The sequence below is a fragment of the Phacochoerus africanus genome, chromosome 2, assembly GCF_016906955.1.
Source record: "Phacochoerus africanus isolate WHEZ1 chromosome 2, ROS_Pafr_v1, whole genome shotgun sequence".
Classification (NCBI taxonomy): domain Eukaryota; kingdom Metazoa; phylum Chordata; class Mammalia; order Artiodactyla; family Suidae; genus Phacochoerus; species Phacochoerus africanus.
In genome coordinates this window covers 81,937,282-81,963,108 of record NC_062545.1, presented here as the reverse complement: position 1 = coordinate 81,963,108, position 25,827 = coordinate 81,937,282, and the positions used below count along the sequence as shown (strand labels likewise).

At 43.1% G+C, this 25,827-nt stretch overlaps 1 protein-coding gene across 1 annotated transcript in view; it reads right to left on the bottom strand.

The window, feature by feature from the left end:
• The window catches only part of DSE (dermatan sulfate epimerase), a 69,137-nt gene extending 43,893 nt beyond the window's left edge, over positions 1–25,244 (bottom strand). The window contains 1 exon segment of the mRNA XM_047763077.1: positions 25,121–25,244. The gene's annotated coding sequence lies outside the window, so the exon portion shown is untranslated.
• Positions 25,245–25,827: the final 583 nt, after the last annotated feature.

The following is a 25,827-nucleotide window of genomic DNA, read 5'->3' as shown; positions in this document are numbered from 1 at the left end:
AGATGTTGTTTTGGGAATGATGCCATCTCAATATGCCAACTGTTACTGAAGTTTCCTAGTTATTACTTCAAATTCATGTGAAGGTGTGAGGGCAGCGAGGCTGTGAGTTACCGCACATTTGAAATATTCTTGTCGGAACACATGGGCCAGTGCAGAACCCACGGAAATTCTGCCAAAACATCATTTATGATGACTGCCTGAGAAGAAAAGACCATGGCACTTACGGTGGCACAAATTGTGTTACCTTCCTAATAGCATACATTCAATATGCCCAGCCCTCCCTGCTCTATCAGCTATTAAGGTCTTTGCTGATCTACCCCAAGAGTTTGTATCTCCTGTCTCTGGCAAATACCTGTATCACATTGGACTGTCAGCTGTTTATACCATACCTCACAAAAGAGGGGACCGTGGCTTCTTCTTGGCGTCACAGGGATTAGCAGTGCCTGCCTGGCATATAAAAAGCAGCTCATAGACACTGGCTGAACCTGGGGCTTAGGAGCTGATAGAGTGAATCTCATCACTAAAATGAGCAAGCAGAAACCTTATTCCCTTTTATTTGAAGCCAAAGTAAGTTCAGAATTTTCAAAAAAAAAAAAAAATTTCTGCCAGGAAACAAAAACACTCACATGGCCTAGAAAGTTCTGTAGCCTAAAAAATACTTAGTAGTTAAAAAAAAAAAAAAAATGGAAGAGGGAAAGACATGAAACTTGCTTTTGGCTAACCCAAAGGTAGACTTTCTCAAAAGGAAACATCTCAAATCTATCTAGAAAATTCCATAGGAGAGCCCCTATATCCAGTGCTTGGCTTTTCCCTTTAACCTTCTACCTTCAGCATTTTGTAAAGAGAATGAGTGAAAGTAGGTGAAAGGAACATTTCTCAAGATAATTTTGGGTGGACCACAGATGGACAGGTTTCATTCTAATTTTATATACTTATTTCATAAATGTACATTAGGAAAAATTAGAACTATCATATCAAATCTGAGATTTCAACAGAAGTATAAAGTTCTTATTTAAAATACAGAGAAGTTAAGAATTCCCCTGTGGCACCTCAGGTTAAGACCCAGCATTGTCACTGCAGTGGCTCTGGTTGCCACTCTGGCTGAGGTTAGATCCCTGGCTGGGGAATTTTCACATGCTGTGGGTACGGCAAAAAAAGAGTACATTAAAAAGAAAAGTAAGGAGGTCCCGTCGTGGCTCAGTGGTTACTGAACCCAACTAGCATCCATGAGGATGAGGGTTTGATCCCTGGCCTTGCTCAGTGGGTTAAGGATCCAGTGTTGCTGTGGCTGTGATGTAGGCCGGCAGCTACAGCTCCGATTGGACTCCTGGCCTGGGAACTTCCACATGCCATGGGTGTGGCCCTAAAAAGACAAAAAAAAAAAGAAAGAAAGAAAGAAAAGAAAAGAAATGAATGAGGAAAAAACTGATGAAGGTGGCACTGAATGACTAAAGTCTGGAAGATGCTGAAAAACATCTGTGAAACAATGTCCATTAAAGGCTAATGAGTTTACCAAAATGATCAACCTGGACTCTCTGCTTCCCCTACTGCAAAACACACACACACACACACACCACACACACCTTGGACAAATAAGTTTGTACTTTCATATGTTTGTGGATGATCTCTCAAGCCATTCTCCCCCTAGTTCATTGTGCCACAAACAACGCAGAGCAATGTCAGCTCCTTAAATCCTTAAGCTGCACTTGGCCCAGTTCAAGAGCATGGCACTTTGAATGGCAAAATTACCTACCCTCAGCTACTGCTTAATAATACAGTTTACCCATAATTCAGTTCTCACAATGTTTCTGAATGACCCAATTAAGCCTGGTTTCCCCTGAATGTCTTTATTTTCCCTTCTCCTCCACCAATTTTCCTAATCCAGGTTTCCTTCCCATTCTTTTGTCTCAATCTACATAGCTTAGAGAGCAAAACATTCCTCAATTTTGACTTAATCAATGAATACACTATTGGGGAGTTCCCATTGTGGCTCAGTGGAAATGAATCTGACTAGCATCCATGAGGACGAAGGTTCAATCCCTGGCTTCCCTCACTGGGTTAAGGATCTGGTGTTGCCATGAGCTGTGGTGTAGGTCGAAGACATGGCTCAGATCTGATGTGGATATGGCTGTAGTGTAGGCCAGTGGCTACTGCTCCAATTCAACCCCTAGCCTGGGAACCTCCATATGCTGAAGGTTAGGTCCTTATGTGGCCCTAAAAAAAAAAAAAAAAAAAAAAAAAAGACAAAAACAAAATGAATACAGTATTATCGAGATAATTCAGGTAGCAATTTCATCACTTCTCTACCTATATGTCCTTCATATAGCTGCAGCAGTCCAATTGGTATTACGCTTCAGCCAAGCCAAATAAGGTAAAAATGATTTAACAAGATGCCCAATTCTAATTAAGTAGGTCCTCACAAAGCAATGATAAGCCTAAAGTTGTTTTGCTTTAATTCTCATTCCAACAATCCACTGCAGCTATTATAATTGCTGATACACAGAGAAATTCTGTGTGAAATGCTTTTAATATATTTGATCTTTCCTTTACAATAACTTACCGTGGTAAAATAGTATTAAGAGTTTCGCTAGGAGTTCCCATTGTGGCGCGGCGGAAACAAATCCATGAGGTTTGTGGGTTCCATGAGGAATCATGAGGTTGCGAGTTCAATCCCTGGCCTCGCTCAGTGGGTTAAGGATCTGGTGTTGCCATGAGCTGTGGTGTAGGTCGCAGATGTGGCTCGGATCCCGTGCTGCTGTGGCTCTGGCGTAGGCCAGCAGCAACAGCTCCGATCAGACCCCTAGCCTGGGAACCTCCATATGCCTCGAGTGCGGCCCTAAAAAGACAAAAAGACAAAAAAAAAAAAGAGTTATGCTAACAATATCTTAGCCTAAATTTCAGAGGCAGAACTAGAACTTGAATCTTTTAAATCATAAACCATGGTTCTTTCCTTCAGCCAAAATTTTAACATCAACAACATTAAAGGTTCCATTTTTGCCATCCTTGCACAAAGAAGCACAGAAAGAGTCTGCTGAGAAGGAAAAGAATTGAAAACTAGAATAGCATATCGAGTTTGAAAAATGAAGTAGGTTTCCAAAATAGTCTGGGACTATTTATAAATGAAACACATGGTAGTACAAAAGTTCTTTCAATTCTCCTGGCTTTATAAACATAGAAAGCATAACGATGGAAGTGAGAAGTCACTGTATAGAAAGTAAACCATGTCCCAAATTAAGATGGGTTAAAAACCCTCTTTTGTGTGCCACGTCTAAGTATAGCATTATGATTAACATTCTGGGCCTGGAGTTGGGCATACATGATTATAAATCCCAGCTCTGCTGCCTTTTTTCTTTCTTTTTTTTTCTTTTCACGGCTGCACCTATGGCATATTGGAAGTTCCCCAGCTAGGGGTTGAATCAGAGCTGCAGCCGCAGCTATGTCACAGCCATGGCAACACCGGATCCGAGTCACATCTGTGATCTACACCACAGCTTGCAACAATGCCGAATCCTTAACCCACTGAGCAAGGCCAGGGATGGAACCCGCATCCTCACATAACCCGCTGAGCCATGAAGGGAACTCCTGCCTACTAGTTTAAATCAACTGATTTCTGCTCTCAGAGCCCCATTCTCTCATCCAAAAGATGATCCCAACTTCCTGGGGCAATTAAATATTCTGGATGCACTTAGCATAGAACGTGACATGAAGAGCTCAATAAATGTTATTTTTAATAAAAGAGAAGATGTTTCACACATGCAAGATTAACCTACCCACTTTAATATTTTATTTGAAAGAAACAAAATATTATAATGAGAACCAGAGATGTCAACTGACTAGGTCAAGGTCATGCCACATGTTAGAGGCTTCACTGAAACTCCAACACAAAGCTCCCCTTTTAGGAATCATTCCTAGTAAGCTCAATGCACACTAGAAAGGGAAGCATGTGAAAACCCTTGAGATTTTTCAAGTATTTGTTGGCGAGTTTGCCCGCAAAACAGCATAAACACCAAATAAACTATTATCTGAGTTTGTTTCCCAAGGCCAGTTAGTTAGTCTTGGTGTATAAAAGGCGACCGCTTCTTACTGCATCTTTCGGAAAGAAAGCCTCAGCGATACAATAAGGGCTGGAAAAGACAATCTCTGGCTGGGGAGATACGTCCTAGTCACAAGTTTATAGTAGGGAAGGGGTGCATGAGTACTTAGAGGACATAGGCTGCCAATGCCAGAGTTGATGGTTTTTTTTGTTTTGGTTTGTTTTTTACAGCTGCAGCTACAGCTGCAGCATATGGAAGTTCCCAGGTTAGTGGTCAAACCGAACGTGCAGCTGCTGGCCTACACCACAGCCATAGCAACACCAGATTCAAGCCCGCACCTGCGACCTATGCCACAGCTCACGACAGCGCTGAGCCACAACAGAACTCCAAAGATACATTTTTAAATGTGAATCGTAAATGATATTTAGAAAGAAAGAGCAAAATGTACATCCCCACCATGCTCATTCCAACAGTAGCTGTTCCAGGTGACCCAACCCGACAGCGAGGCCAGGGCCCAGGGGTGATCATCTGATAGGACAGTTAAACCTCTCACATTAGAACCCAATGCACCCTCATCCAGGAAGGGCTAAAACAGCCCAGCAGATCAGACAACTGAATGTCCCTAATATTGAATCCTCTCCCCTGGAAAACGTATAGACCCTGCAGAAGTTAGCAGCTACAACTTCTCCTTGTTCGTGCTTCCATGGAAACCCAAGTTCCCTCCCTCCGAGGCCTCCAATCAGGTTTTTGGCAAACTAATGGCCCTAGAGCACTAACATCCTAGCAGAGTACATATTTCCTTCTCTGGTCTATTTCAGGATTTAACTCTCAAAGAAATCTATTTCTAAGTATTTGAGAAACATCTTGCTGTGGCCTCACACATACTACTTCACTGTTTCCCACATATTTTAGGTAACAGAATACACATATTTTTAAAGTTCTCCTGACTTTCCTATCTCATAAAATTAGGATAAAATTTTTTTAAAAATATTGTTTCCCTCAATTTCAAAATGAAGGCTTCCATGTCCTTGGTAACTTTTTGTCGTGAAATAAATCTAATATTATTCTTCAATATGTCAAATGTTAAGAAAACATACAGTTTGGGTACTCCACAATCATTTCCTACATTTATACTCCCTGATGTGTAAAGCCTGTGGATGCAGCCAAAGAAGAAAAATTTAAAAACCAAAGCCTAGGGAGTTCCCGTCGTGGGGCAGTGGTTAATGAATCCGACTAGGAACCATGAGGTTGCGAGTTCGATCCCTGACCTTGCTCAGTGGGTTAACGATCCGGCTTTGCCGTGAGCTGTGGTGTAAGTTGCAGACGCAGCTCAGATCCTGCGTTGCTGTGGCTCTGGCGTAGGCTGGCGGCTACAGCTCCAATTCGACCCTTATCCTGGGAACCTCCATGTGCCGCGGGAGCAGCCCAAGAAATAGCAAAAATAAATAGATATATAAATAAATAAACAAACCCAAAGGCTCTTAATCAAAATGAAAGTTCTTTTTACTGAGGGCTTATTGTTTCCTCATTTGTAGGGTGGAATAAAATCTATCTCCTCCCAAAGTCATTTCCAAACAAAAATCCACAACATGAAATTATAATGTTTGGTGCCCCCAAGAATTTACTCACACTGCTAAGGGAGTAATTAAAACCCTGACCCACACAGCAAAACCGCACTATATATAATAATGGTGTTCATCACCTTCCCACTCAACTTTGGAGAAACTTTAGGTCAGGTCTATAAGTGAAGTGCAGCTCTGTGCAGTCAAAGAACATTTCTACATTCTCCCCAGGAAGGACTTTGTGAAGACGCCACCTTTTCTCGTAATCTACAGCTCACTTCTTCCTACACCAACAATGATAACTGTATAACTTCCTTATATGAGAAGAATAACTAATCTAGATTATGTTTCAAATGGCCACAGATACTTCCTGGTGTCAAGTCTGAAGGCACCATTCTCCCATTTGCCAGATACTTGAATGAGTAAGTTTGTGGCTGTCAACCTGAAGGCATAATGCAGGAGGAGGGTTTTTGCCTGGTGTGCGCTCCTTCAAAATTGGCTTCAGAATTTTTTACTTTGATACTATTTTCAGAATAACTTAACAGCAAGTATAACTAAGTACATTTCTTTTTTCTTTTTTTGGTTTTTTTTGGTATTCTGAATCCTTTAAAAGTAGTCATCCAGGAGTTCCCATCGTGGCTCAGTGGTAACGAACCCAACTAATATCCATGAAGACATGGGTTTGATCCCTGGCCTCACTCAGTGGGTTAAGGATCTGGCGCTGCTGTGAGCTGTGGTGTAGGTTGCAGACTCAGCTCAGATCCAGTGTTGCTATGGCTGTGGTGTAGGCTGGCAGCTACAACTCCGATTCGACCCCTAGCCTGGGAATTTCCATATGCCGAGAGTGCAGCCCTTAAAAAAAAAAAAAATTTAAAGAAAAAAACTTTTTAAAGTAGTAATTTACACACATTGTTTCCCACTTCATTGTTTTCAGAATTGGAATATCAATTCCTTATCTATATGTGGCAGGGTAAGAATTTCTTATAAATATTAAGTAATTCAGCTATCTATTGAGCAGCTATTAATCTACAAACTGAACTAGGTAGGAAAACACAAAGTAAACAAGAAAAGCTAAGCTCTGCCCCAAATAATTATTAGATAACAATCTAAGAAACTGGTGTTTCTGATGATCTTTTTGAAACTGCAGTACCTTTATTACTATCTGCCAATAAAGGTGAGTAAGAATTCTCCCTTAGTCTCAAGCAGTTTATTTAACTTCTTGTACCTGCCCCAAAAGACCATTAATTTTTTTCAAAATTTTTCTAAACATTACGTAATCAAAGATTTTCTGGAAGGGTCTGAAAAATCAGCTTTGGCTTTCTCAGCAATAGCTTTAACCATGAAAACATTCTTTTCTGGCATTACTGTCTAGAAATATAAAGCATGAAAAGATGACGAATAAAAATAATGAAGCCAAGAGCTAAATATAAACTCATACAGTTTCAAACAACAGTTAAACGAAACCCCATGAAACGCCTATGAAAACTAAAGCAAAAATTTTCTTCCTGCTGTAGCTCCATGAGGCCAAATGGGTGAGGTGGCAAGAGGGCTGGCACCGGGGGTCAGGGTGGCTTTTTTTCACCACTGCACGACCCTGGACAAGCTAACTCTCTAAACTTACTCCCTTACTTAAAATGAGATAAAAATGGTTATTTGTCTCACAGATTGGTTGGGAGATTAGATGACATAACACCTATAAAGTACTTAACACGTTTGGGTAGGTGTTCCCCCCAAATGCTGTTTATCATTCTTCTCTGGACCCTTTTGGTGGTGAGAGCACAGGCTGGAGCCAGACTTCCAGGGCTAGAATCCCACCACATCCTCAGCTGTGTCTCTGCTTCCTCCTCTCCAATGGATAAAATAAACCTTCTTCACAGGTTTCTGCGAACTTAAGTTAGCTTCAAGCATTAAAAGGGTGCCTGGGATTTAGAAAGCATTCACTAAATGCTGGCAGTTGTCATCATCTTGTCAAGGAGAACACCAAGGTCAGTTCAACGGAGAGGAAGTGCCGTTACATCGGGAGGAAATGCTCAAAAACCATCACTCACAGAAGCTTATTTTTAAAATAGGTACAACCCCCAGTATATTCAGAACCTTGAAGATTCTTAAAGAGCTGAAAGAGACCAAATATTTTGACAAACGTAAAGGATTTGAGCCAAGAAGTTGATCTTTCTTCTTCCTGCTCAACTGCACATTTATAACTTTAAGGCTACATATTCTTACTAACTGAATGAGTCTGAAAAGACCTTTCCAAGTTTAATAGTATTTCTTCATCCACCAAATGTTATAGAGATAAAGCTCACTGATAACACCATGCTGATACAGATGTGCTTACACAGACAAAAAAAATATCCTAAACATAGAAACATCCATCTTGATGAAATTTAAAAGATAAAAAAAACTTATGACTTTAAATTTTTATTGTTTTTTTATGGCTTCACCTGTGGCCTAGGGAAGTTCCTTGGCTAGGGGTCGAATCAGAGCTGCAGCTCCTGACCTATATGCCACAGCAACAGCAACACCATGTCCTAGACACACCTGTGACCCACACTACAGCTTATAGCAATGCCAGGTCCTTAACCCACTGAGCGAGGCCAGGGATCAAACACACATCCTCACAAAGACAACATCAGGTCCTTAACCTACTGAGCCACAACAGGAACTCCTGAATTTAAATTTTTTTAAATCTGATGTTGATTGAAATATATTTTCTACTTCCTGCATTATACATTAACGTTCAGTTGGTAATGTAATTCTTTGAATTTGTGGATAAAACTACCATTTAAAAAATTTTTTTTTCTTTTTTTGCATTTTAAGGATGAACCTGCAGCATATGGAAGTTTCCAATTCCAGGGTTGAATTGGAGCTGCAGCTGCCGGCATACACCACAGCTCACAGTAAAGCTGGATCCTTAACCCACTGAGCAAGGCCAGGGATTAAACCCACAGCCTCATGGATACCAGTAGGGTTTGCTATCGCTGAGCCACAATGGGAACTGCAATAAAACTACCTTTAAATCTGTAACCAAATCTTCCCCTTCAATTTTGAGAGATGCGATTTCTTTTCTTTTCAGCAGGGATAGTTAATTTTACGTGTTAACTTGACTGGCCACTGACTGGCCATGCCCAGATAGTTGGTTCAATGTTATTTCTGGTTGTGTCTGTGGAAAGGTTTCCTGAAGAGGTTAGCATTAGAATTGATAGACGGAATAAACTGCTCTCTCAGATACAGATAAGCCTCATTCAATGCAGTGAGGGTCTGAATAGAGCAAGAAGGCAGAGGAGCATCCCCCTTCCCTCGATGCCCCCTCTCCCCTCCCTCCATCTCCCTCTCTTTGCTTGATCAAATGAGCTGGGACATCAGTCTCCTCCTGCCCTTGGATTGGAACTTACACCATCAGCTCTCCTGGGCTCCAGCTTGCAGATGGCAAGTTAGTCTCAAGAGTTTCATGAGTCAATTCCTCTGCCTCAACATCAACTTCTAGGCTACCTTTCCTCCTTTCCGCCTCTTTCCTGATTCCAGTCAATGCCATCAAATTGCAGGTCAGTTCCTCTCTTCTTCTAGCCCAGTATCTGCAAACTTCTGTGCGATGTATCATAACATCATTTACAGATTTGCAGGGAAAAACACACAAAACACACTTAACCTTTTGGAGATCTACTCTGGTTCAGTCATTTATGAATTTAGCTAAAACGATGTATATTTTGTGTGTCCTTATCTCCCCCAGCATAAGGTCCTCTAAGTTTACCTTCTAATGATAATGACTCTAAGAAGCATGAGTACTATATTCAAGGTCCTACCAAGTTACACAAGAAAGGTACTCAGCAAACTATTGCTCAAACCCTACACATTTCCAGGAAAGGCCTCTCTTCAGGACTGGCCCTTGTCCAGCTCATGGGAGGTGAGTTCTGGGCCCCTGTAATATTCTCCTGATAGCAGTGTGTTGTATGCTGAAGGTCCTGGCCATGTGGTACCTGTTTCATCACAAAGGTTATACTAATGATGTGGCTCATGATGAGCTCCTGTCCTTGCTCTGGGGGCTAGAGTCTGAACAACTGAAGTCAGTCATGCGGGCACTGCATGTTTACAAGACTGAACCCCAATAAAAGCCCTGGACACCAAGGCTCCAGTGAACGTCCCTGGCTGGCATGTGTTGTCACATATCATTTTTTTTTTTTTTTTTGGCCTTTCAGGGCCGCACTCGAGACATATGTAAGTTCCCAGGCTAGGGGTCGAATCAGAGCTACAGCTGCCAGCCTACACCACAGCCACAGCAACAAGGGTTACAAGCCACGTCTCCAATCTACACCACAGCTCACACGGATGCTGGATCTTTAACCCACTGAGCGAGACCAGGGATTCAACCCTCAGTGTCATGGATTCTAGTCAGATTCATTTCTGCTGAGCCACGACGGGAACTCCCAATTATAGCAGTTTTTTGAATCCTTCTAGTGAATCACTGAGCCCACTAGTGGTCTTGGGGACTCTCTGGCCTTTTAGTTCAATCATCTAAATTCCTGCTAGAATTCTGAGAGTCTTGCCATAATACTTTGTCCTATTAGAAAAGAAAACGTTGTGATACTTTTCACCAAATCTTTCTCAACGTTTGATATTTTTCCATCTTAAACCCAGAAAAAATGATCCTGTCCAAAAATGTTGCTGTTGAAGCCAAGGACTTACAGGCCACTTAAAAGCTACAGATACTGTCTAAAAATGCAATACATTGCTGTGAGGCAAAAGCCTTAAAAGATTTTCATAGGAAAGTAATTTGCTGGCATTAAACATACAATTCCAGTTCATTGGAGTACAATTAAAATTTCATTTATTGGAAAGTTTTACAAAGTTCTTTTCATTTCTTATTTACATTCAAGTATTCTCCCATTATTTCAATCTTTAAATACTCACCAATGATAAATTTTACCCCCCCCTTTTTTTTTTGCTGCCTTTCACATTCTCAAACATTTTTACATGTACATTTGTTGATTCTCATTTCTGTCGCACAGATCATGGTTCTTTGGCATCAACATCCCTGAGTACTTTCCAAATGCCCTCCTATGAATCATAATCAAAACTCAGAATACCACAGACTCAGTGTGTAAGACAGTGATCCAGAGATGTAATTAACCCAAAAACCAGGCACTAGCCTTCTCAGAATTCCCCGTCTCGGGCCCTGTTCCTGGCAACCAAGCAGACCCAAACTTCCCCTCCTTCCCACCCCCCCCCCCCCGCCCCATCTCCACATCCAAACCATCAGCAAATTCTGTTGGCTCTACCGTCAAAATCCGTCCAGAATCCAGCCACTTTGGCCACCACCATCGCAGCCTAAGCTGCATCATACACTTGCTCAAATTACCGCAACAGCCTCCTAACTATTCTCTCTGCCTTCACCCTCAACCTCCAGCAGTCATTCTCAACACGGGCCAGAACAATCCTTTCACCCTAATTCAGACTGTGTCACCACAGTGTTTAAAAACCCTTGGTGGTGTCCCATCTCACTTCGAGGTCAGCAGCAATGGACCGACAGTAGCTCTCAGGTCATTACACAGCCTGGCTGTGTTACTTTCTGTCTTCACGTCCTATGCCTCTCCCATCCCCTTCCCCATCCTAGCCACGTGGCCTCCTTGCTGTTCTTGTACACATGGGTGTGCTCTCTCCTCTGCCCGGAATGCTACTCCCAGGCATCCCCATAGCTTGTTCTCTCACCTCCTTCAAGGATTCATTCAAATGCTACTTTTTCAGTGAGGCTGGATGGAACCAGCTTATTTAAGTTATACCCTTACCATGCCCAACCACCACCATTCCCTAACTCCTTTCTGGGGCTGTTTTTTTTTTTTTTTTTCCCTTGTGGCACTTACAGCCCTCTAATCTACTATATAATTTATTTCTTTCATACACCTGGCTCCCCCTTCTAGAATGTAAGCTTCAAGAGGGTACTTTGCTTTCTGCTATATCCTCAACACAGAGTGCCCAGCACTTAGAAACAAAGAAAATTTATAGAATAATTAATGTGTGAACTATGTAGACTACTCAGACATAACTACATCTATAATTAGATAGTTACATAAATATAACTACATAAAAAGAAACAATAAAAATCTTTTATGAGAGTTTCCATTGTTACCACTGTAAACAGGGGTAACAAAGTTAACTTAGTATCCATGAGGACATGGATTCAATTCCTGGCCTCGATCAGTGGGTTATGGATCCAGCATTGCTGTGGCTGTGGTGTAGGCCAGCAGCTGCAGCTCTAATTCAACCCCTAGCTTGGGAACCTCCATATGCCGCAGGTGTGGCCCTAAAAAGACCGAAAACAAAAAGCAAAAAAAAAAAAAATCTTTTATGTATCAAGATAAACATTTTGGAAATAAAAGGTACTACAGTGCTTGAACCTTCAGGGTTGCTGAGAGTGAATATTACAGAGTTTTCTGAGAGTGGCCACCGTGCTCAGCCCTCCCATCGCTCTCTCAGGTGCAAGCTCCGTGTCTGCTCCAGGCTGAGGCTGGTACGCAATGCCCCACACCCACCAAGCCCGTTAACATACCTGGCCTGCCTCTCACCGCAGTCTACTCCCTGGGCCTCCCATGCTGATTCCCAACATCCCTCAAATGAGTTTTCTCAGAGTCTTTTCCTAAATGCCACCTCACAACGTCCAGCCCACCCCTCCCCTTCTCCTCAAGCCCAGACCAGCCAGGCCTCCCCTGCCGGGCGGCTGTTCCTTTCAGTGTTAAGAATTTCACTGAGGTTGTTATGTTTTGAAATTTAAAGTGAGTCCCTTCCTGTCCCCACTTTTATCCACATTCTCAACGATTATTATCATGATTTAATGGTTGGGCATAAAGGTGTTATGAGTGCTTTTATTCAGAAACCTTTAAAAACATCCTCTGCCCTGCCAACGTTTCTTTCATGTAGAGATTTCAGAAGACTAAGGATGCTTTCTAATGAACTACTCTTCCTTTCACTCCTATCTTGTCCCTATTATTTTGTGCTCAAAATGTCTCATGATGAGTTTTTAAAGATCTGTCTATAAAACTGTTATAGTTGGGAAACAATTTTTGAGGAAAAGTTTTACTTGACTGCTGGAGACCATGCAGGCTGTGCAGAACAAGCCAATTATGTCTGAACTGATGGTCAGGGAGCCACAGGCCAAAAAGTATACCCCTACCAGAAATATCCCAAATCAGAACCTGAAACACGCCAGATACTTAATGTTTGCTTGTGTCTGTATATACATCCAAGTTCATGAATGTTTAAGTGGTGTCTATATCCTCATCATGGTCTATATTTCTGTCTTTAGCATCCTACTCTTCTAGCAGGATTAGCGCATTTTGTATCTCCTAACCTAGGCACATACCTTTCACATCTACCACACCCCTTCACCCCATCTCTGCTCAGGGCCAGATGCCACCTAGCTACTTCTTTTGGTACCAGCCTGATGGAGTTTCTTTCATCCAGGCTGGAGAAAAGCCCTTTTGGACTAACCTATTTCTTAGACTGTCTTCTCAGGGCTTGTCCCAAATGAACATGGAGACTAGAGGACCACCTGTCAGGTGATTTCCGAGTTAAATGGAGCAGGAGAGGGGGCACAGGTGTCACTTAAGATCTGTCCAAACTAGGAGTTCCCAATGTGGCTCAGCAGGTTAAGAACCCTGGCCTCACTCTGCGTGTTAAGGATCTGGTATTGCTGTGAGCTGCGGCATAGGTCACAGATGCAGCTAGGCTCTGGGGTATAGGCCGGCAGCTGCAGCTCCAATTCAACCCCTAGCCTGGTAACTTCCATATGCCACAGGTTTAGCCCTATAAAGAAAGAAAAAAAAAAAAGATGCATCCAAACCAATGGTATTGTAAAGTAACTCTGACTTTCAGTGACATATCCTCTGCTGTGCTCTCCATGGAGACCAAATGCTGTTCTCCCCAACCCACAAGCAAGATGGAGCCAGCCCCTTCCATTCCTGGGGTTACCTTTGCTCTCAGTGACTCTCCAGGAGTGACTCTCTTGGCACTTCTATCACTTACAATCACCATTTGTCTCTAGTCTGTTTTCTTTTTTCCTTCTTTTTTTCTTTTTTTTTTTTTAGGGCTGCACCTGCGGCATATGGAAGTCCCAGGCTAGGGGAGAAATGGAGCTGTGGCTGCAGAACTGTGCCACAGCAACACCAGATTTGAGCTGTCATCTGTGACCTACACCACAGCTCCTGGCAATGCCAGATCCTTAATCCACTGAGCGAAGACAGGGACCAAACCCGCATCCTCATGGATACTAGTCAGGTTCATAACCCTCTGAGCACAACAGGAATTCCTCTGTACTCTTTTCAATCTTCACTGGTCATTTCTACTGTCTGGGATATTTCTAACTCCCTCAGTGATTCAGGAACCTCGATCACACCTGCCTGTTCTACCTCCATCAACTTCTATCTTACAACACAGCTGCGTATCTACCCACTTATTCATCTCTGATTAATTCCTCAGTAAAATCCTTGCCAAGATACTTTAGATTTTTGACTCTTTCCAAAAGCATTCAGTTCTCTCTCTATCACCTGTACTTAGGGACAATGACACATCATCCAAATTTACAGAGAAAACCGAAATGACCCAGTGCAAGTATCATGTCCCTAAACTTGTCTTAATATCTTTTTTTTTTCACTTTTTTAGGGCAGCACCCATAGCATATGGAGGTCCCCAGGCTATGGGTCGAAGTGGAGCTGCAGCTGCTGACCTACACCACAGCCACAACAACGTGGGGTCCAAGCCAGTCTGTGACCTATACCACAGCTCATGGCAACACTGGATCCTTAACCCACTGAGTGAGGCCAAGGATCAAACCTGAGTCCTCGTACATGCTACTGGGTTGTTAACAGCTGAGCCACGATGGGAACTCTTATCTTAATATTTTCATCGCCAATCCCAAATGGAAAGAGGGCACAGAGCATGCCATGCTGGAAAGAAGGAAGAAAAGCAAAAAGACCATTTTAGGACACAGGAGCATGCCAACGTCCCAAAGTCATCCACAACACGTCCATCACATGACTATTCAGGCAACAGTGCAGATCCAGGCAAGAAGAACTCATTAATTATTTATCATATAAACCCGCAGATGCCTCCTCTTTTCTACAGTCTGTTTGACACACTATGGCATCATGTAGGAGACTCACAGGATCTAACCTGAAGTCTGTTATGGGTTGAACTGGGTCCTGCCAAAATTCCTATGTTGGAGTTATAAGGCCCTATCCCTCAAAGAGTGACCTTACTTAGGAAAAGGGTCCCTGCAGATATAATGAAGATATCATAACTAATATCATTAAGGTAAAGTTGTTTTGGATCAGGGTGAACTCCTAATCCAAAGTGACTGTTAATTTTTGTAAAAAGCAGACAGAAATACATACACAGGGAAATGGCCATGTCAAGATGAAAGTAGAGATCGAGGTGAAGCATCAGCAAACCAAAGAACCCCAAAGGTTGACAAACTACCAGAAGCTACAAAAGAGGCATGGAACTGATTCCCTTCTGGGAAGGAACCAAACCTGCTGACACGTTGCTTTTGGACTTCCAGCCTCCACAACTGTCAGACAAAAAACTTCCGTTGTTTCAGCCACCCAGTTGGAGGTACTTTGTTTTAGCAGCCCTAACAAACTATACAGACTCCTGGCTCTACAATTTTCTCATTTCTAAAGTAGGGACAGTAATTCTTTTCCTATCCACACTAAAGGCTGCTATAAATAGTAACCATATACAGAGCTTACAAGTGCCAGGGACTATGCTAAGCACATCACAAGAGTAACTCATTTAATCTTTGCCATGGCCCCATCATGGAGATATTCATATCATCCCCTTTTCCCAGCTGAGGAAACTGAGGCACAGACAGAATAAGCAAGTTACCCAAGGTCACACAGAAAGTGAAGGAGCCAGGAGGTAAACCCAGGCAGCCTGCCAATACGACCCATGAAATAACTGTCTTTATAAACCATAAAGTTCCTTCCAAATTAATCACCATCATTACGTCACTTCCCTACTCAAGAGCCTCCATTCCCACAGCAAAATGAACCACTTCCTCCTCTAAGAGCTTCTACAGCCTAGCTCTGGCTTATCTTTTCAACACTGCCACTCATTTCCTCCCTATACAAACTCTCCCTTCCCACTTATCTCCTCATCCTTGCTTGAGCACAACTGTTCTATGTGTCCTTGATTCCCACTGTTACTCTCTTTCGTGAGATTCCCTCTACCTGCTCCGCACCGACCTCCTAGAACATGGTACTGCTTATGAAGCTTTCCCAAGCATCTCCAGCCATAAGTGGTCTTCCTGGCCTCTTATATGCATTTCTCATTATTCTTTGCAAATTCAGAGATGCTGCTGACCAAGAAAGTGCATATGCCATCTTATAAAATGGAAATATAATGTTTACAGAAAGCAATAAAGAAAAAGGAAGTTGGCATAGAATGACAGAGTACTACTGTAATTTAGAGAAGTAAATACTTCCGGCTGCACTGAAGAAGAAGAATTCACTGGACTGGGCCCTAAAAGGGGGTCAATAAGAATGGTTACAGCTTTAATTATCTCTACAAATTTATGTACTGAGTACTAATAACTGCATACTGAGTGATCTGAAGGTGCCTGTGATCTTCTTTTCTCACATTTATTGTTTGGTGTCCTCTGGATCCCAAAGGGATTTGAGGCAGATTTCACCTGCTCAGGTATAACCTCCTGGGAGGCAGGGGGTCTCAGTCTCTTTGTCTTTCCCATCAGGTCATGTACCAATGATTACATGCAACACAAGCTTTCCAAAAATATTTGTGGAAAATATTGATAGACTATATGAAGGAGATAAGGAGAGAAAGAATGTCATAACAGGAGGTAAGGGAATCCCCATGGTTTTTCTAAGACATTCTCCTCGACCTGGACCTGGCAGCCGCTCCATTCCTCTGCTCACTCCTCTTGCCTTGCTTAGCTGGGTTCTTTCCCCTCCCTTTTTGGCATAAAATCCTCAGAGGCCCAATTCAGACTCCCCTCCTAGCTGAGCATTCTCTGTCCCTGCAATCCTCACAGGCGTCTTCCTTCCTGCAATGCTGCTGCATGCATTTGTCTCTGTTCAACACTCAAGAGTGCTCATAAAGTTTCACACTCAGTTATCCTTCTCCAACCAGATATTACAACTCCCAAAGGCTGGAAACCATGTCCTGTTTCTTTTGCCTGCCGCTCCTCTCTGCCTCCACCCAGACGTCCCCTCAAACACAGAAATACCTGGCAAATACTTGCTGAGTGACTAAACCCTTTCAGTATTTCTACCGTGAGAGTATACTGTTCTTTCATCTGACTCTCCAGGTTCAAAAGTACATTGGAAAAAGTTCTATATCAAAGCATTCATTCCTAGTAACACAGATTTATCTTTTCTAAAACTTGCAATCACTGAACCAAACTTCAGTGGCTTCACCAACAAGAAAAAAAAAACTGCAACCACACAAAGAAGGGTCTGTTACATAACCACCCTAACACTGCTAGTACCATTCAACTTCTTTAGGCACAGGATTTATCATTTTATGGCAATTTAGTACTATAAATACTGCCAACACATTTCTTCTCCACGAAAGAGAGACTGAAAGTGGTCCAGCTTAAGCTAAAACTGCCCAGATTCAATTTAACAAGTAGAGGTAAAACTGAATTTTTAAGTTTTCCACAGTAGATACTTAAACACTGTTTGTCAATTTGGATTTTATATGGAATAATTCTATGCAATTCACAGTAAGTCTAAAAAATCTAATAAAGAAATTCTTAGAACCCAAACAGGGTACATGATTAAGGGGATGAATCCTGTCTGAACAATATGAGTTTCCTTAGAAAAAAAGGTGGATCTTAAAATTTCACACTAGAGTTGAAGAAAGGACAAACTGAACGACTGCACAAAAGCTACTGCTCAGTTCTTATTCTGCACTCTACTGCTCCTGGGTTTTCCTAAAACCAACAAGCTCTAACTTGTAGAAGACTTATGGTAAAGAAGAGAGAAGAAATTAACTTCACAACTAAGGGAGACAGCAAAAGACTCTTTTACCTAAGTTAATTGGGCAGGCTTTGCAGTGATTCCAAGAATCAGTTTCCTTTGAGAAAGGTAATTGCAAAAAGCACTTCAACATCGCTTTAAAACTACAGGCTAAAAAACTAAGTAGAAACATTTAATTCCAATTGCCTAAGACACTGACCTTGTTGGGCCCACTTCTTGGCATCCCCCAAAACCAGTGACACAGTATTGGCTGTGTGTGCATTTCCAACACCTCTGCAGCAACAATATGAACCTGCTTTGAAGACAATTACATCTTATGTCCTGCCTGAGTTTATTACTGAGAAGAAAAAAAAAAAAAAAAAAACACTGGCCTGAAACCACCAACTAATTCTATCAGAGATTCTATCTTCCCAAGCAAAAATGAAACAAAGTTCACATTCTGTTTTTGAAATACCCTTATTACTTTTAACCCAAAATACTGCTCTAAGAAGTCTGGAATATGAGAGACGTTTCCAGATTCTTTCTGACATGGGCAACCTCTGTATGTTTTGACCACACAGCTAATGAATGCCCCATACATTCACGGGACCACGTTGCCAGTCTCCTTCTACCATAAAAAATGGAGCAGAGAAATGTAAAATATATTACTAAAAGTCCAAGTGGAACACCACAGTCTGGTGCCAAGACTTTTTTTTCTTTTTTAAGAATTTTCTAAAATAAAAGAGAAATACGGAGAAAAGTGACCTATTTGGGGAGAATATAGCTTAAGCAGAGGAGAGGAGCTTCCAGAATGAAAGGCTGAAGCAATCTTATATAAGATCAATATATAAGTAGTTCATAAATACTTGGTTCTAAGAACGAAGTCAAAACTATAGACAACTTGTATTTCCAACACCCAAACTGGTCATTTCTTCTACATTCGTACAACTAGGTCACTTTTAATTTCTAAGATGTTCAAATCCAGATGAGCAGAAGTCATGAAATTAGAACCCCAGAAGACAAACACTAACCTCCCTGCTGGACCACCTCACTTAAACCTTTCTAAACAGACAAGAACTCAAAGGCCTCCTTCATAAAGCCATTCTGAAGGTTAAAACATTCAGAAAAACTTCCCTGTATTTAGCATAAATCCCTCTTGATGCTTGCTGTAAGTCGATTTCCTCTTCTTTTTCTTCAGGGAAGATGGAAAAACAGCTGTTCGACATTCCCTTTCAGGCTCTGTTTCCCTTCCTGCCACCCCCCCCCCCCCCCTCCCCCCCCCCCACCCCATGGGAGAAGTGTAAACACTGCAGGTGATTCCTAAATCCAGCTGGCCCAGCTTGATTATCCACGGGGCTAGTGAGCCTGGCCCCCTTGGTAGCTCCTAGAATGATATCATCCAACTGCCAAGGCCCCAAGAAAAGTTCTTGACCAGAATTTGTGGAATTCCAGAAATCCCTTACTTATAGTCTGTCCTCAGATGCATCCAAACAGCAAAAACACAGCACTGTTTCCAGAAGAAAAGCTGACCGAACTGTAAAGAAGGTAAGCAGTGCTATCCTGCAGTCAGGACGTCTTCACTACTGCGCTCCTGGGTGTCAAGGTCTTGAGTGCACTTTGACCTGCAACATTTTTAAACTACCTGATGATTTGTATCATGCAATCTTGAGTTTCTTATCACTGATCCAACTTTCTGGATGTGAGCTTACTTTAGAAATGCAATAACCTGGAGTTCCCGTCGTGGTTCAGTGGTTAACGAACGCAACTAGCATCCATGAGGACTCGGGTTTGATCCCGGCCTCGATCAGTGGGTTAAGGATCTGGCATTGCCAGGAGCTGTGGTGTAGGTCACAGATGGGGGCTCAGGTCCTGTGTTGCTGTGGCTCTGGCACAGGCCAGTGGCTACAGCTCCGATTCGAACCCCTTGCCTGGGAACCTCCATATGTCACCAGTGCAGCCCTAAAAGACAAAAAGACCAAAAAAAAGCAATAACACTTTCAATACAATGTAAAGGAATACTCTAAATGAAGGTGTCAATTTGTAGTCTGTTATTTCTTTAAATGAGTAATTTCACAACATCATCTGCAGATTACTAACATTTTACACTAAAATTTATATATCTAACCTCATGTTGCTAACTCCCACCTCAGGAATTGCTAAGAAATGTCCCTTTTTTTTTTTTTTTTTTGGCAATAGCCATTAGACTCCAACAGTAAAGCCACTATATTGCCTGTGTACTTCATTAATAAAAATATTATAGACCCACAAGCTTGGTGAGCCCATTTCCTTTACAAATTCCTTTTAAAAGCTATGAAGTGCTGAGTCAACTTGGTTGTGGTATAACTTCTGCTTGCATTAAATGCCTGTTGCTCATGAGCTAAGTTTGTTACACATGAGAAAAATGCTAAAGTCATGCTTATTATCAGGATGTTTACTCCATATTACTCAAGAGGCAAATCCTGTTCTTTCAGAAATTGTTTACTAACATCAGATGACAACACTTACCAAGACTGTGTTTATGGAATATCCCAAGGGAGTTGAAACAACTAAAAGGAGGAAGTTCCCTTCGTGGCTCAGTAGTTAATGAACCTGACTAGTATCCATGAGGGTTCGATCCCTGGCCTGGCTCAGTAGGTTGGGGATCTGGCGTTGCCTTGAGCCGTGGTGTAGGTCACAGACTCAGCTCAGATTTGGTGTTGCTGTGGCTGTGGTGTAGGCCAACAGCTACAGCTCTGATTCAACCCCTAGCCAGGGAACCTCCATGTGCTGCGGCGGGTGCAGTCCTAAAAAGCAAAAAAAAAAAAAAAAAAACCTAGAAGGAAATCCAGGGTAATCTTAAAGCACATGAAAATTCAGTGTCATTTGGAATTAAGGACTGAACCCACCACTCCATTTAAGAAGCCCTTAACAATCTGTTCTTCTCTTTCCGAAGTAAAACCATACTTCTTTTTCGTGTGTGTGTGATCTTCAATTAACTCTGAACACCCCATCTCCTGCAGGTTTATACTCTGCTAGGCATTTGACAGAGGACCTGAAATCCACACCCTTCATAGATTGGAGGTTTTGAAATACGCAGACATGCAGAAGGAAGCAACAAGTTTCCTGGTAAAGCACCAAAGACCTGAAGCCAACTAGGACCCCTGGGACTTAGAAGAGGCCTCATGATGGAATCCTGATGAGGATGAGAAGAGACAGGCAGAGAGGTGGTAGCTTTGGTCTGTACAACAGTCCATTTACAGAAGCCCGGGAAGCACATAAACATTCCGGGCAGCTGACAGTTCATGGGCCGTAATGAGTAGTAAAAGGGATAATAAATTAGATCTGTAGGAAAATGAAATGTAGGCATCTTTAACAGCATGAATGGAGCAGAGCAGAATTAAATATGCTATTTAGGTTCACCTCATACATAAGGTAGGCACTAATTATTTGTAAATGATAGACAAGTTTTCTCTTACCTTCACAGTATTTCCATTTCTATACACCTAAAATGAGTATAAGACACCTGCTCCATATCACTCTCCATTTCCTAGGCTAAAATATCAAAATATTAGAATTATTTGAAAAAGAATGTTAAATTACTAGGCAGTTTTAAAATGCAAGCGTTCATGTAGCTGTATGAGCTAAGACTCCTTCCTTCAGCTGTCTAAATGCATATGAATTCATAAGCAAGAGTTTCCTAATGGCCCCTCTTTATTCCAACCCAACACTTTCTACTTTTCTTTCTAGTATGATTCTTTCCTGCAATCTCTCTCCACCATCCCCTAACCAAACCACTTTTTCATATGTAACTAGAAGCTGTGAAACACTAAAGTTAGATGGGTCAGAACCTAGGACTGCATTTATTTACTAACATATATGGAAAGATTTTCTTTAAAGAAAAACTAATTAAAATATTATACACATGATTCAACGTTTAATTTTTAAAAAAGAATTTGCTATTAGAGTTTGGCTTTAGTGTTGACAAGACTTTCTGAAATTCATCCATTTCTAATTATTGCTATCAGCAAATAGCAAACTATTAGCATCAGTGCCTCTGGAATCTAGGGCTTTAATCTCAACTTCCCATTCTGCCCTTAATTCACCATATGAATTTCATTGGAAAAAAATTTCTCTTTTTGGTACTCTGGGCTTATGCACTGGCCTAAATGCCATGTGGGGCACTGACTCTAGGTTTAGAGGATTGCATTGTGTCATCCAAATAGCTACTGGTGGAGTTCCCTTCGCAGCTCAGTGGTTAATGAACTCGACTAGGATTCATGAGAATGCAGGTTTGATCCCTGGCCCTGTTCAGTGGGTTAAGGATCTGGGCATTGCTGTGAGCTGAGGTGTAGGTCAAAGGCACGGCTTGGATCTGGTGTAGCTGTGGTGTAGGACAGCAACTGTATCTCTGATTCAACCCCTGGTTAGGAACTTCCATATGCTACAGGTGCAGCCCTAAAGAAAGCAAAAAAACCCAAACCAACAAAAAAATAGCTACTGGTAATCTGGTGACCCCCAAAGAGTTTTATTCTACAAACCACTGTAGGGGGAGATAATGTTAATTCCAAGATGAGAAAATTCTAAGGTATTTAATACAGTAATAAGAACTGGTCTGTCCTCTGATTGGATGCATTTTTCAGCAACTGTATCCAGTGTTTTGGGGCATGGACTCTCTGCCCTACCCATGCCTTCATAGCAGTAAAGATCCAGCCCTTCTCAATAAATGGAATAAAAGTATCCACTATCATGATAAACTTCCCTCTATCAGAGTTTTTCAATTTCCCCAAGACCTGCCACAAACACTTCCCAGGACATTAACAGTATCTCTTCTTTTTTTTTAATGGGGGAGGAGGGTGAAAAAGAATAAGAATATTTACTGTATTTAGGACTCAAACATGCTAATGATTAAGTAATTTTTAATACATACTGCAACTACAAAATGCTAGTTTTCTACCAATTTCTTTACTGAAGTTACTGATATATTAAAACCCAAATTTAAACATTGTACCTTTCTTTATTGCTCTCCCATCATTTGCTAAAATCATAATATTGAGTAGAAATCATATAATTCCTTTTATGCAACACAGTGTAATCCAAGGCAAATAGAAATAAGTACCAGAATATTCTACTACAAAAATAGTAGATTAAGAAATGTATAAACAAAAGATTTTATTGTTGAGTTGCAGAATGCCTTTTCATCTATGGTCTTTAAACACTGTTTCAGAAACTAAAAGAACATATTTAGATTGAGGTATTGGGAAGGAGGAGGCAACATCAGTGAAGTTAAGAATTTTACCTCCTGGATGATCACTAGGCCCTCTCAAGGATATTGGACTGGACAACAAATCTCACTGAAAACCTGTCAATAGCTAATTTGCAGACTAATTTTATAAACACTAAAGCAGATGCACACACAAACATGAGGCACTAGGATGGTTCTGCCCTAATGTGGCAAACCTAACTTTTTACCTAGTGTCTTGTAATAGCCAGTCCCCTAATCTCAGAGGGAGGAATTCCAAACAGATTCTACCCGGCAGGACCACGAAGGTCCTAATAATCCCCACGGTGACAAAGGTCTATACTGTGTTCTGCTGCAAATTTCCCTCTTTATCTAAGTTCTTTTTTCTTTTTTCAAGAATCCCATCTTACTTGGTAACTGTACTATCAATATTTAAATGTACCATGCAGGCCACTGTATTTAAGGAAAACTTGATGAAACTGATACGGACATAGTACATCAATCGCAGAAAAAGGAGCTGCCCAAGCTCAAACTCCCAGGTGTTGCTTATTTATGGTTTCTCCCTTTGTACATTAATAGCTTCCGGAGAGCAAGAGCAGTTAAACCCCTCTGTGTGTCTCCTAAGCAGCCAGCAGTCTTGCACCTTTTGCTGAACTCACAGGAGAAGGGTCACTAGATGATGGAGGCATCAAATTCAGTATTTTCTCTTCTCCATTTTTACTGGAACACATCTTACCTACATCATAAAAGGAGCCCATATCTCCATATGGGGACATTATCAAAAAAAAGTAGCATATGATACACAAATACTCTAATAATCCTGTATCTTATTTCTCCCATGCACATTACAAACATTTTTGGGATCTCATTTTAGAATTACTGTCTGAATATTCTATAAAATATTGTATATCACATTTTATTTCATAGAGGTCATCATTTACTGTGTTTTTTTGTTTGTTTGTTTTCCTTTTCTAGGGCCGCTTCTGCAGCATATGGAGGTTCCCAGGCTAGGGGTCCAATCGGAGCTGTAGCTGCCAGCCTACCCCAGAGCCACAGCAACGCGGGATCCAAGCCGCGTCTGCAACCTACACGACAACCCATGGCAACGCCGGATCCTTAACCCACTGAGGAAGGCAGGGATCGAACCCTCAACCTCATGGTTCCTAGTCGGATTCGTTAACCTCTGAGCCACGATGGGAACTCCTATTGAGAAATTTTTCAAAAAAAAAAACTGAAGAAAAGTAAATTCCTGAAAGGTTAAGTTCTATAAGGTGAAAAATAAAATACTGGAGAAAAAAAAAAACAAAACTATTTTCAAACTGTTTCTCAGTGAGAACGGCCATTCTTCAATTTAATGTAATACTAATTAAACCATGACTCTGTAGTCCATGACTAACGAAACAACTATTTAAAAGAACTTTATCACATGGAGAACCATAGAAACTAAAAGTGTAATTTCCTGCTCTAAGGAATTCCAGGTAAATGAGGTTCACCTCCTAGTTTCAAACCATGGATTCGGTTTCAGCCTGAAATGCCAGCAAGTCCTAGCGGAGGCTGATGCCTCCAATGAGCGATGAAAATGAGAAAGTTCTCCGGTCACAAACTTAGCTCAGATTGCAGCCGTGACAGATCTTGAGCCCATGTGGCAGGTCTCACAGAGCTTCCCAGCCTGTGAGTCAAGCCCCCACCCCCACCCCCTCGTCCGCCCAGCCCCTCGACTCCGCCACCAGGAGCTGCCTGGGAGTGAGATTTTACCAACAAATTCTCCAAGTGTCGCCGGAGCCCGGCGGCTCTGGAATCCAGCGTCTGGGGGCGGCTCGGGACTTTCTTCCCCGGCTTCCGCAGTCACAGAGGCGGGCTGCCAGCGCCTAGATCGCCACACACGACCACTGCCACCCCGATTAGCAGGGAGCGCAGGGAAAGGAGGGCGCAGAGCTGTGCCACCTTACCGGGCAGAGGGAAACGGAAGCCCCGCCGGCCGCCCGGGAAATCTCGACTGGGCCGGCAGAAGCCGACCCACTGAAGGTGATGTCCCGGTTCTGCCGGTGCGCCTGGCTCTGCGCTGGGCGCTCGAGGGGTGGGAAGGGACGAAAAGCCGCCTGGCCGCCGGGGAAACCCACGGCTCTGGCTTCACGCCTCGCGCGCCCTCCAGGAGCCCAGCCCGCGGCGCTCCGCGCCTGGTCGGGGACGTGGCTCCGCCTGCCTCTCGCCCGCGCCGGGCCACCCCGGCCCGCGACCCACCCGAGACTCCGGAAGAAAGTTGCCAAGTTGCGCCGCGCGGGGCCCAGTGCGGCGCCCGCCGCGCGCCCCTGCCTACCACTCGCGCGCCGCTCCACTTACTGCTCCCCGCCGCGGCTTCGTCCTCTCGGGCGTCGCCTCTCCAGCCTGGGCCCAGGCTCTGGAACCCCTCCCCAGCCTCCTTCACTCCAGGGCTCCCGGGTCCCCGGCGCCCTCTGAGCCGAGCCCTCGGCGCACCCGCCGCGCCATGGGTGCGGGTGGGCGCAGCGCCACGGGATGCGCTGCTGCAGCCTCGGGCGGCGCTACTGCGAGCCGGGCAGGCGCGGGCGGGTGGGGTGTGGGCGAAGGGGGAGGAGGGCGGGACTCGGCGGGCGCTGAGGCTCTGCTGGAAGGAGGAGGGAACCGCAACGTCACCAGAGCCCGGGGAGGCGAGGATGGAGAAGGGGGAACTGGGACCCCGCCCGCTGTGGGACCCCGACCTCCGGCCCGCCCCGCTTTCTCCCCCTCCTCCTCGCCCCGGACTCGCGACGCTCGGCCTTCCCCTCCTCCCGGCCCTGACTCCACGCACCCCTACCCTGCCAGGCCTCTCTGACTCAGATTTGCTCACTTGCTCTAGTTTCTAAAGATCCCAAAGGCTTCGGGTTCGATTCTATAATCGCCCCAACTGAAGAACATTTTGGAGGCCCGAGGGGAGGAGCGAGGCATCCGGACAGTTCGGGGAGAGGAAAGCGTTGAGATCTTTTCTACCCGGGCTGTTGCCTACTCCCCTCGCCTTTTCCAAAATTGTTACTCCGTTTCTACGGATTTTG